The sequence below is a fragment of the Bemisia tabaci genome, chromosome 2, assembly GCF_918797505.1.
Source record: "Bemisia tabaci chromosome 2, PGI_BMITA_v3".
Lineage (NCBI taxonomy): Eukaryota > Metazoa > Arthropoda > Insecta > Hemiptera > Aleyrodidae > Bemisia > Bemisia tabaci.
Window position 1 is genome coordinate 9,539,673 of NC_092794.1, and position 11,854 is coordinate 9,551,526.

The 11,854-nt window shown below is 40.7% G+C and overlaps 1 long non-coding RNA gene across 1 annotated transcript; it reads left to right on the plus strand.

Annotated features, from left to right (window-relative positions):
* Positions 1-1,487: 1,487 nt before the first annotated feature.
* Positions 1,488-11,221, plus strand: LOC109040159 (uncharacterized). Its single transcript, XR_011899202.1, has 3 exons — positions 1,488-1,999; positions 4,308-4,357; positions 10,278-11,221. It is a non-coding gene; the product is annotated as an uncharacterized lncRNA (long non-coding RNA).
* The last annotated feature ends 633 nt before the right edge of the window (positions 11,222-11,854 follow it).

Genomic DNA, 11,854 nt, shown 5'->3' on the forward strand with positions numbered 1-11,854 from the left:
TACGGCATCCCTAAAATCATCTCTAGTATCTTCATGCGAAATTTCAACTCGAAATTCCGGTTACACTTGGAAAGCTCCCCTTGTAAGTGAAATATTTCAGTTTAATGAATGGCCGATTTTCATTTTAGCGGATATGTTTCCCTGCTATCAGATTCAGGAGTTGCGGATTTTTAAAGACTTGGGTAAAGCCAACCATACCGTGAGAGAGACTCCCTGTAGGTTCCCTTCAGCCCTTCCCCTCCCCCCCACCCAATGTTGCAACGCAGGCCAGTTGGAAAAAATCAGGTCCTCACGTCCATCGTCGCACAGTGGATCGAGTCGATTGAAGAGGTCGGACAAGAAATTTTTGACTAAAACTGCAAATTTTGAAGTTTAATTCGTCAAATTTTGAAATTTAAGGGGTGCTCCTGAAGGAAAATTTCACGAGGAAACCAATGAAACCACTTTTAGAACCTCAAATTTTTGTGTAAACGGAGTTTATAAGCGTTTAAAGTTTCCAAATTTTGTCCGACCTCTCCTATTGACTCTATGCACTATGCGTCGTGCCACTATGCAAACAGAGTCAGACAGCTTGTTTTAATTATCAGGAATTCTAGACAGATGACTGTGTCTAGGGTAGGCAGAGAGGGTGACAATGGGACAGGCCCACGGTGAATCGAGTCGATGGCAGAAGTTGGACATGAAATCGTTGACAAAAATTGTATAATTTTACGTTTATCTCCTTACAATTTTAATGCTAAGCGGTGCTTTTTATAGAAAGTTCTACGAGAAAACCAATGAAATTACTTTTAAAACATCAAAATTTCATACTAATGAAAGATGCACGCTTTTAAAGTTTTTAGTTAGCGACCTTTCTCGTTGACTCGATCCACTGTGCGGCCCGCAAAGACAGGTGGAGTAGCCTTTTTTTCTCGAAACTTCGAGACCATCACCTAAGGTGATTCGATGGACGCCATAATTTGTGTCAGAACGGCATGCGATATATCGCATCAATTGGTTCCATTTTTTCAGCTACTCGTCAGTTTTCTCCAATTTTGAGATCGCAATTCTGTTGTCAGGAGACTAAAGCACTCGCTTACCAATTTTAACAAAGAAATTCAACGTAATAAAGGCGTGGTTTTTTTAGAGAGAAAATATCGCATTCGATACCGATATCGAAACTGCACTCGAATGCGATATTTTCTCTCTAAAAAAACCACGCCTTTATTACGTTGAATTTCTTTGTTAAAATTGGTAAGCGAGTGCTTTAGTCTCCTGACAACAGAATTGCGATCTCAAAATTGGAGAAAATTGACGAGTAGCTGAAAAAATGGAACCAAATGATGCGATGTATCGCATGCCGTTCTGACACAAAATATGGCGTCCATCGAATCACCTTAAGAGAAAGATAAGGAGACAAGGAGACTCGCGTCGCGTCGGTTTCTCTCGTCTAGAAAAGTGTCTCTGAAACGTCGAGGGTAGGGAGAGGGCCGGGCCCACACACACACGAAAACGTCTTTCAGTTCGCTAGACGGAAATTCCTAGTGGTTTCAGACCGTCCCGAGTACACAAGCGACCCTCCCCCTCCAAAATCCCTGGCTATCGCTCTTTCCTTAGTTTCCTTTGCTTTTGCCACGTGCCAGTCCAGTTCAGTGATCGCCTCCCAAGCGTAGTGTCCGTCCGGTCGTAAGTTAGCTGAAAATCTGAAATCGGATCACCCATCGTCAAAACGTTTCCTTTAAGGTTGTGCTGATCCTCTTGTAATGGAAGTTTCAAGGTATCGTGATCGTTACTGAAATTAATCTTAGTGAGAAAGGCATTTTCACTGTAACGAATTCTCGATCTGATCAGTTAACCATGTGTTAAAATCCAGATGGCACCGGCTGTGGTTTTCGTGAACTTTCAGGCGCGCGTTCGAAGGCTCCGTTTGCGTTCGTGAAATTCATAAGTGACTTCACAAGTGCTTACCTACTATCTCCTAAACGTGAAAATTAGCAGTTTTAGCAGCACCTAGTTCCGAGTGAGTCCGTCTAAATTCATTTTTCTATGACCATTTTATTTTGTCCTCTCAAAATGGGTCTTTGATATTCCATTGTTAACTACTATGAACAACTTCATTTTTTTCTCCAAGTCTTCAATTGATGTAAAATTTTGCAATTATAAAAACATTCATGCTATATGTTAAAATGCAAAGTTCCGAATCTTTGGGCGTTAACTTTGAGAGAACCACCGGACCGATTGGTCTGATCTTTTTTTTAAATGAAAGCCCCTGAGCTGCAAAGCAGGCTGTAATTTGTTTTTCGATTTTTCCAGATTTTCTCCTATAATTTTCTCAAATGTTCTCCAATGTATTAAAACGAAGGTCCGAATCTTTGGACGTTAACTTTGAGAGAACCACCGGACCGATTTGCATGATTTTTGTTTTAAATGAAAGCCTCTGATCTGTATATTTGCAGGCTGTGGTCGTCTTTTTGATTTTCTCAAATTTTCTCACTTTTATCGACGAGTGAAGTTTAGCTGGGCTCAAATTTTCTCCAATTTATTCAGACTAAAGTCCGAATTTTGGGATATTAACTTTGAGAGAACCACCGGACCGATTTGCAAGGTGTTTTTTTTTTTTTTTTAAATGAAAGCTTCTGATCTGTAGATTTGCAGGCTGTAATTGTTTTTTCGATTTCCTCAAATTTTCTTACTTTCATCGACGAGTAAAGTTCAGCTGTTTCGAGCGGTCGTCCGGCCGCTACCTGCTTGCCCGTCCCTAGGTACCCCCCCCCCCCCCTCTACGGTCTCAGCCACCCCTCCCGCCACGTTCTTTCGGCTATCTCAGTTTTCTTTCGTGTAGTTCTCCTCCCACCAACCTCAAAGAAGGAGGTTTGGGTCGCATCGGCGTTTGTCACTCGCCACCCACATTCCTTCTCAATCCCTCGGCTGCTCCGTTTCACAGCTTCTTGATATCCTGGCATCTTATTCTCTGCGGCTTGACTGGCTGTGACTTATTAACTGCAGTATTGCGTATTGCTAACAACACGTATTGTTACAGACATTTTATTCATCATTATTAAATAGATTTAACTAACTGCTCCGATTTCAATTAAGCTACTGCACCACCATTGCTAGCTGTGGAGGGCGCCCGGAGCAGCTAGTAAAGTGTGATAATTTAAATGCCTAAGGAGAGCACCACCAATAATATTTCAACTAGAAATAAGTACCTCGGAAAATTTGAACCATTCCGGGGGTAGTAAGTCAAAATTTGTTGATTTGCTATTCGGGTACAAAAGATTGCGGGTGGAAATCGATTTTTTCCCCCTTTAATTTTTCGTATTCCAGAGAGGAGATGTAGGAATGAAGGAAGCATCCTATACAAGTAAGATGGAGATGTGTGCCTTCACTTGTTTTTTGCACCGTGAACTTGGCCTCAAGAACCGCAAATCATGCTTTACCTACTTCTTCATTTTTGTTTAAGACGATTTTTGAGATGGAGTCACAGTGACTACTTCTATTTCAAAATTTCCTCCACATATCTCCTTCTGCGAAATCTGCAAGCTCCTAATCCCATATCAGTGCCCATGAGCCAGAGGGTGCCTCATTCCATTGCTCCATTGATTCTAGTATCGCAATTTGAGATACCCCGTATCTCAAAACCGGCGTAAGACAAGGATACCAAAGTTTCCACTCGCACAAAACCGTTAAGATGATTCGACGGTTGCCATTTTTTGTGTCAGAGCGACGTTATCGCATCAATTCGCTCCATAATCTCAGCTACTTGTAATTTTTTCGAATTTTGAGATCGTACTTCTGTTGTCATGAGACCAAAGAATTCATGTACCATTTGACAAAGAAATTCAACGAAATAAAGGCAGGGTTTCTTTAGAGGAAAAATATCGCATTCGATATTGATATCGAAACTGCACTCGAATGCGATGTTTTTCCTCTGAAAAAACTCTGCCTTTAATACGTTTAATTTCTTTGTCTTTGGTACATGAATTCTTTAGTCTCGTGACATCAGAAGAGAGATCTCAAAATTCGGAAAAAATGACAAGTAGCTGAAATTATGGAACGAATTAATGCAATATATCGCACGTCGCTCTGACACAAAAAATGGCAACCGTCGAATCGCCTTAATGGAGATTTTCTAAACGCCACTAATTCGATTTTTCCAAAAATGTGAGCTAGGTACCTGGTACCTTTCGGCTCTGGGGTGCTGATCTAACTCACCGATTTATATTCTCCTATCCTGAAAATGTGATTCACTATTTTCACTTTTAATCATAGCTCCTATTCCTTCCATACATTCCAATAATCATTTTCTTTTTGGTTTTATTTTTCAGATTTTCCAGCTTCTCATCTTGTTCGGTATGAACTTACGAGTCTTCGGAAGGTATGTAGTCGTATTTTTTTGACATTACCGTATGTTTAGAAAATTTAGTTTCTTTTCCATATTGTTGGCATTCCAATGATGCGTAGACTCAACTTTTTTTCTTCCACAACACACAGTCTTCGTCAGGAATATCGTAATTAACCTCATTCAAATTCGTTGTTTTAATTTTCCATTTTATTCGTCCGTTTTCCTCGTTTTCACAGTTTTTCCTGGCATTTTTTTCATTTTCCTTAATTTTATCAATTCTCCCTGCCTGATTTATAATGTGACATTTGCACAGAATCTAAATCCGTGTATTTACTGTCCGTTGACTCTCCTCTTCTCCGTCAATTCGTCGCTTGCCTGACACAAGGGCGTAACTACACATTGAGATGAGCCCGGGAAAACGTTGAATTGTATGGAAAACAGGGTTCATTGCAGAGCGCAGTTACGCCCTTTTGTCAGGCAGACGACGAATTGGACCTTTCTCTCACGAAGGGGAAAAATCGCGGAGGTCTTTAAGAATTTATTTCAAGTTTAGCATTTCACCTAAAGGATAAAGTATGACAGGAAATCTGCAACGTCGCAAACCGAGTCAAGAGGTTTGGGAGTATACTCCTCCGATTAAAATGTTTGTCCCTTGCCCCTTCATCGGCCTCTATTGTACCGGTGCGGAATGAAGCATGCAACTTATCGAGCTTCGGCGTGTGCTGTGGTATCACTAGACATTGAAGGCACTCTCGTATTCGTGTGAGCCTATCGTTGTCGCGTCGCGCTGAACGTATTACGGCCAATTTCCGCGAGTGGATTTGGTCGACGTTTTAACCTTCCTGCTAACCTCCGTTACAACAAAACGATATTCCCTCCGGGAGACGCACAGTGCGACCCTCTGCAGTGGCGTAACGGACTTCCGCTGGGCCCCCCCCGCAAAATTTTTTCTAGCCCCCCCCCCCCCATGTCGATAACATTTCAAAATTATCCTCCCCTCCCGCCCCTCTCCCTCCCTCGCTCCTTCCCGTTTTTCCTCTTATGGTCGGGGCCCGCAGCACGAAAATTTCTGCAAAAATCAGCCTTAACCACCAAAAATATCAAAATGGCAGCAGCTTATATCCTTTTACCTTTAGGTATGGTATGTGCAAGATTTAGCCTATTTTTACGTTATGTCCTTAGGTTGAATTTGACTCATCCCTCACCGTCCCGGATCCCGTACCCGATTGGGGCGGGGGCCCAGCCCAGGCCCAAGGATCTTCAGGGGGGCCTAGGCCCAAGAATCAAAGGGCCCCCAAGGGCCTTGGGGCCATTAGATTCTTGGGCCTCCCCCCTCCCAAAGATCGAAATACGAGAAGTGACAAAAAAAGAGAAAATTATCTAGTAATCACTGAGTGGTAATTGGAAAGCAAGGACCCTCCAGCAAACAAAAAGTTAGGAACAGTCCGAAAGAAGTATGAAAAACCCTGAGCTAACAATAAAAATCAGAGGAAGAAGCCCCATCTCTGTAAGTAGAGGCCAAATGTTTGAAACCAAAGTTGAGCATCAAAAAGAGAGAGAGAGAAAAAACAAAATCCCGGCGGCCGAGGGAGGGCCCCCTAGGCGTCTGGGCCCCCCTGCATAGCAGGGTCTGCGGGGGCGCCCGTTACGCCACTGCCTCTGTGGGAAAAAATAAAAAAATTCACAACTCAACATCTGAATTTTTTTTTTTTTTTTTTTTGAGTTTGTTGTCTTGAAGATATTTCTGACTCACGATGATGGTTCATTTTCAAATTTTTCGCACAGAGCAACATCAAATTCTGGTAGAAAGTGGGCGAGAAATGGGTCGAGAATCACTAGTTCATAAGATTTACACGCGAAAAACACGTCAACTTCAAATGAAGATTTCTCGCTTGAAACGCAAAATGCTCGGGTGGTTGACATTTTTTTAATCCTTAGATATCCAACTCCAATTCTACCGAGAAGATCTTGCGACTTTTTGCGACTTCATATTGAAGTTTAAGTTTGGGTGTTTCACGTTCCTTTTACATTGTTAACATAGGGCTGATTCGGGGTTGCAAACTTCAAATGAACTGTTCTCCAAAAATACGCAAAAAATCCTGCGATATAACATTTTCTTATTTCTCAAGTGTTTAACTTTGATAGTGCCAAAGGGGTTTCCTATGTTGGTGTTACTATCTTCATTACTTTTAAGTTAAGTGTCTTTCAGGGCCGGATTCATGGGGAGGATACATGGGCCGTGGCCCATGGCGGCAAGTTAAGGGGGCGGCAGATTTTTCAATTTTTTTAAATGTAGGTATATAAAAAAATCGGACTCAGAAAAAAATTACAAAGGAAAAAAGGCAAAATCTCTCATTTCCTGAGAGTATAGCAATTTCTAATTCTGTCGACTTTCGGTGATGCAAGAGACAGCACCTTTAATCAATAGAGTTAAGAGAGAAACCAAACACGCAATTACGCCTGGAGCGACGCGGCGCAGAGAGCAATGATGAAGAGGACTTGAGATGAAAAGGAGAAGCCCTCGGCGCGGCGGTCGGCATGTAACACATATTAGCGCCTACAAGACTGCAAGAACACTTCACGCATTGCGTTAAACGCAGTGCGGTCAGTAGCGGTGGACGTGAAACACATAGCGCCTACAAGACTGCAAGAATACTTCACGCATTGCGCCAAACACCGTGCGGTCGGCGCGGCGCGGCGCCGGATGTTAAAATTATTAAACCACATTTATGTTTGTTCTTTCATAATTTTTTTCGTTCATTTCTTATGAATGGAAGGTCTTGTCCACACGAAGATAGGTTTACGGAGCTTAACTTTCACGCAAAGTTCCGTGAACTTTTGCTAGTAGTGTTGACGGGGCTTTCGCAAAAAATGTGTCCAACGAGTAAACGCGTCTTATGCTCTCCTCCCCTCCAGCACGTTCACTTGTTAGTTTTTATTGATGTTTCGAAACGATTGAGAAGGCGCAAAATACAGGTGTCCCATGCGGCAAATAAGTAAATCCGGCCCTGGGGTCTTTATCGATTTTTGTCCGCATCGTCCATAAAGAGAGTCCCTTTATGCTGAGAGTCAAGACAATTCGGCTCATGGATGTCACAAACGGAATAAAGATTACAGAAATTGAACGTTTTTCGTAATCTTTGATCGGCCCATTCTCAAATGCCTTTCTCCGTTCCTCCTCTCTTCCGTTTGTTCCTTGCCGAACCCGTAATTCCTGGTCCATTCCAGATTATAATCTTTGCAATTGGTGAAAATGTAATCTTTATTCCCGTTTGTGACACTGTGGAGGCCTAAAATACGGGAACCAATCAGAAATGGATTCAAATTGTCTTGACTCTCAGTATAAAGGGACTCTAGCCGTACTGTGCGACGGTGCGCTTTCAACGTTAGATTTTCATGTTGGCAGCAATGACAACTACATCCAAATCTCTCGACCCACCTCCCAAGGTGGGTCGAAAAGTGGATGGATGCAAACGTTGGCCAAAATTCATCAAGTTATACCTGTTTAGTTCTTGAAAGCGTCAGAGCGTTTTTCTCTTTTGCTTTGCAACCCTGCCGCGCGATCTGGTTGAAAAAGTCGACCAAATCCACTCGCAAAACTTCGCCTTTTGAAGCACTGTGCTCCCGTTTCTTACAAGGGGGAGAGGGACAAATAAGTCTGCCAAAATGGCTTTTGTAATATTCTGCCGTGCTAAGGAAAAACGCCGTATGAACCTTCACGCGTTGCCAACAAAGAGTCCGATATTGTATCCAATGACGTAATCACTAAATCAGTCTATTCTGGTCATTCGAATAAGACTAGGTATATTTTTAAGAAAATTGTCCATATCATTTTCATACAGGGGAGGCACTTGGTTTATTTTATGGTGTCAAATACCATGCTCCAAATAAATTAAACCTCATGCCGCTCATGATGTTTTTAAATTCTAATCTACAAACTATGCAATGAAAATCTCTTTAAATCTGGATGTCAAGCATATTCCGGCAATGAATTAAAAATTATATGAGTGCAATGAATTAAAAATTATATGAGTGCAATGAATTAAAAATTATGTGAGTGAATGATTGTACATTATTCGTGCACTGGATTATGCCACTGTGGAAACAATTGGACTGCATTTTGCAATAATTAGGAACTATAAATTTTGGCCCGGTTCAATACCAACGCATGTGTCATTAGTTTCCCTATGCACATAAGTGTTTTTTCAGATGAGCCAGAATTTACAGTTCCTAATTGCAAAATGCAGTCCAATTCTCCTTAAGATCCCCTAATTGACGCCGAATATTCACGAGCCAACGACCGATCGGTCGCACGCAAACTACGTAGTCAATTAAATTTCGAGATAGTAAATACCCTTTCCATTTTTAATTAACCCTGATTCAAAAGGTAGAGGACTTAAAATCTTTCCTTAGATTAAATTCATATCTTTTATTCCAGCTGCTATTTAATTACTTTTTTAAATAATTTAATTTTAATTAATTTTTAACTTGCGTAGTTAATTAGTAAATATTTATGTTAAGCATTTTCAGTATTAAAGACAAAGACAATTAGTTTAATCATTTTTATCGGTGTAATTGATACACTTTCACCTAGTTATTTGTCCTTTAAGTATAATTAAAGATTAATTTTTTTTTATATCCTGTCTGCGGGCAGTAGAGAAACCGAGTAGGTTACAACCTTGGATAATGGAAGATAAAAAATGAATTAAGTTTTGATCAAAATGCGCACCATTTTTGTGCGCGCCCTCGAAAGTTGTGTACGCACGCTGCCTCACGCATTTCCATGTGGCGTGCGCATTTCGGAACTTTGCGCGATTCGCGAGTCGAGAGTCAAGAGGGAGCCTCGGGATCGGGTAGTGATTGCGCAATGCTTGAAGTATCCATAAAGTTTTGCAGGCGCCTCCTGTGATCTTTTTTCGCGCTAAGTTAAATAATCAAACTTTCGGACATTTTCTTCAGATAGATGAGGTCCCTTTTATCCGATCCGGTCATAATTATGAAGCAACAAAACTTTCTCGCACATCCACAACAATGAAAGTGAGTTCGGTCTCTTCTGGTGACTCAGAGATTTTAACGCAGGAGTAGAAAAGTTGAAAGTGGCGAAACGTGTGATACATCGAAGTGGGTAAAATTGCGTATCCACAAAATGAAGGAGAATCTATTTTCGCTTGACTTGGAGACTTTACCGCAGGAGTAGAAAAGCTGGATGTGGCAAAGCGCGCGATACAACTATTTCAACTCTCAAGTGGATAAAATTGTGTAAACCCACAAGATAAAGGAGAATCTCTTTCCGGCTGTCTGAGAGACTTTAACGCAGGAGTAGAAAAGTTGGATGGATCAAGAGCCGAGAGCGAGACTATAAATCGGGTTCCACTGCACGCCTTGTGCCGTCGGCTCGAAGGGGGGGGGGGGGGGGGCTATGTATGGCTTATGCATGGCTAAAAAAATATTTAATTTTTTTAAACTTTAAATATTTTTTTAGCCATAGGAATCGCATGCATTTTCGCAACGCATCAAGAGGTACATAACGAGAGAGCGGTGCTAACGTGTGCTTTATAAATAAAGCAGCACAGGTTCCAATTAATCGCAATTACACGCTGAAGTTTCTGCTATTATATCTGAGTGTTGTGTATGTTGCCTGCTCACTATTTGAAGGGACTTCCTCCATTGACATTTATTGGAATGAAATCGCGATTAGTTGCACTTTTTTTTGTAATGCAAATTGTCTAACTGCCTTGTACGTAAATACTTGATCGTTTACAGAGCGAATTTATTAGCCGAAGGATGTAAAAATAGTACAATACTAATGGTGAAAATTGCAGTTTGTTCCATTAATTTGCAATATTTTTTGGAATTTCCGTCGCTTCATGGTCCTTGAGAACGACAACATTGTACCAACGATTATTTTTTTGTTGGATTCATTTATTGAAGCATCTGTTTCTTTCTTTTGCAGTCAATATTTTGCGGTCTCTCCAACATTCGTCAAGGCGGTGCACAAAGACGGAACATTTTCACTCTATTGCATCAGAGCTGTTCATAACTTTACGGATCATCACTTCATCACGGTAAAATCTCTCCAACTCCTTCCTGCTCTTAGAATCAATTGCGAACGAATCGACTATTTATCCATTCTCTCAATTTCCTTTCTACAGCGCTGAATGCCAATCATGCATTTGGCTACATTCACTAGCTGCGTGATAACCATTGTTGGAAGTTTATTACTGGCTACTGGATTTCTTAGGGGATCAAATTGACTATATGCATTATATGTAATAAGGAATTACTATTTCTGGCTCATTTATGAAAGCACCTATTTGTATAGAGAAAATCAAAGTGGGAGAGGAGGAAGAAAAAAGAGAGTATAGAGAATGGGAAAGAATGGAAAGCGGAGGAGGAAAAAGAGACAGAAGGAAGAGAGAAGAACGGGAAGAAGAGAGAGGAAAACAAGATGAAGTGAGAAAAGAAAAGAGAGGAGAGAGAGGAACAGGACGAAGATTGAGGAGAAAGGAGAAAAGGACGAAGAGAGAGAAGACGAAGAAGAAAGAGGGGCAGGGCTAGAGGGATGGAGAAAGGAATAGGAGGGAAGAAGAGAGCGAATAATAGAAAGAGAAGGAATAAGAAGCGAGTAAAGAAGGAAGTGAATGAGAATAAATGAGAGAGAAAAGAGAGATGGAAGAAGAAAAAGGTAGAAGAGAGTTAAATAAGGAAGAGAAGAAAAAGAGAAAGAAGACAAAGGTAAAAGAGGGTAAAAGAGAGTAAAATAAGGAAAAGAAGAAAAAGGTAAAAGATTAAAATAAGGAGAAGAATAAAAAGAGAAAGAGGAAGAAAAGGGTAAAAGAGTAAAATGAGGAAAAGTATAAAGAGAGAAGGAAGATGAACATGAGTAAGAAAAAGGAAAGAGGAGGAAGAAGTAAATATGCAAGGGAAGGAAACAGAAGAAGAGAGAAGCGATGAAGAACAAGAAAAGCAAGGGGAGGGAGGGTGGGATAAGAAGGAAGATAAAGAAGAGAAGCAGCACACATTCTGCATAAGAACATTGATGGCACACTTGCGCTGTTTTAAAAATGAGCCTAAAATATTAATTCCTCATTGCAAAATATAGTCTTACATAATTAGGAATAAAGTAATGTTATCAAAAAGATTTCAGTGTTTTAACTACAGAACAGCAGGAATATATCTATTGTCTAACGTACGACGGTGAAACTACCAGACTGCGTACCTCGTTTCGATTGTATGAAGTCATCTGAATGGGTTGGAGTTATTGGTGAAAAAGGGGTGAATAGAGTTTTCGTGAATGTCGTACGTTTGGAAAATCAAGAATATTTAAAAAGTAATTGGTCATATTATTATCTTCAGTCTACGATCATCTTCATTTTCGTTCCCCTACCTTTTAATTAGTGATAGTTGCATCCTTGTTAAATATTTTCCATTCCAATAAATTATTTCATCAATACAATGTTTGTTCTGGGGCTGCAATGCTCCTTTCTCAAACATAAATTTAGAAATTTTGCAGCGCTGGGCGTCCCAAGA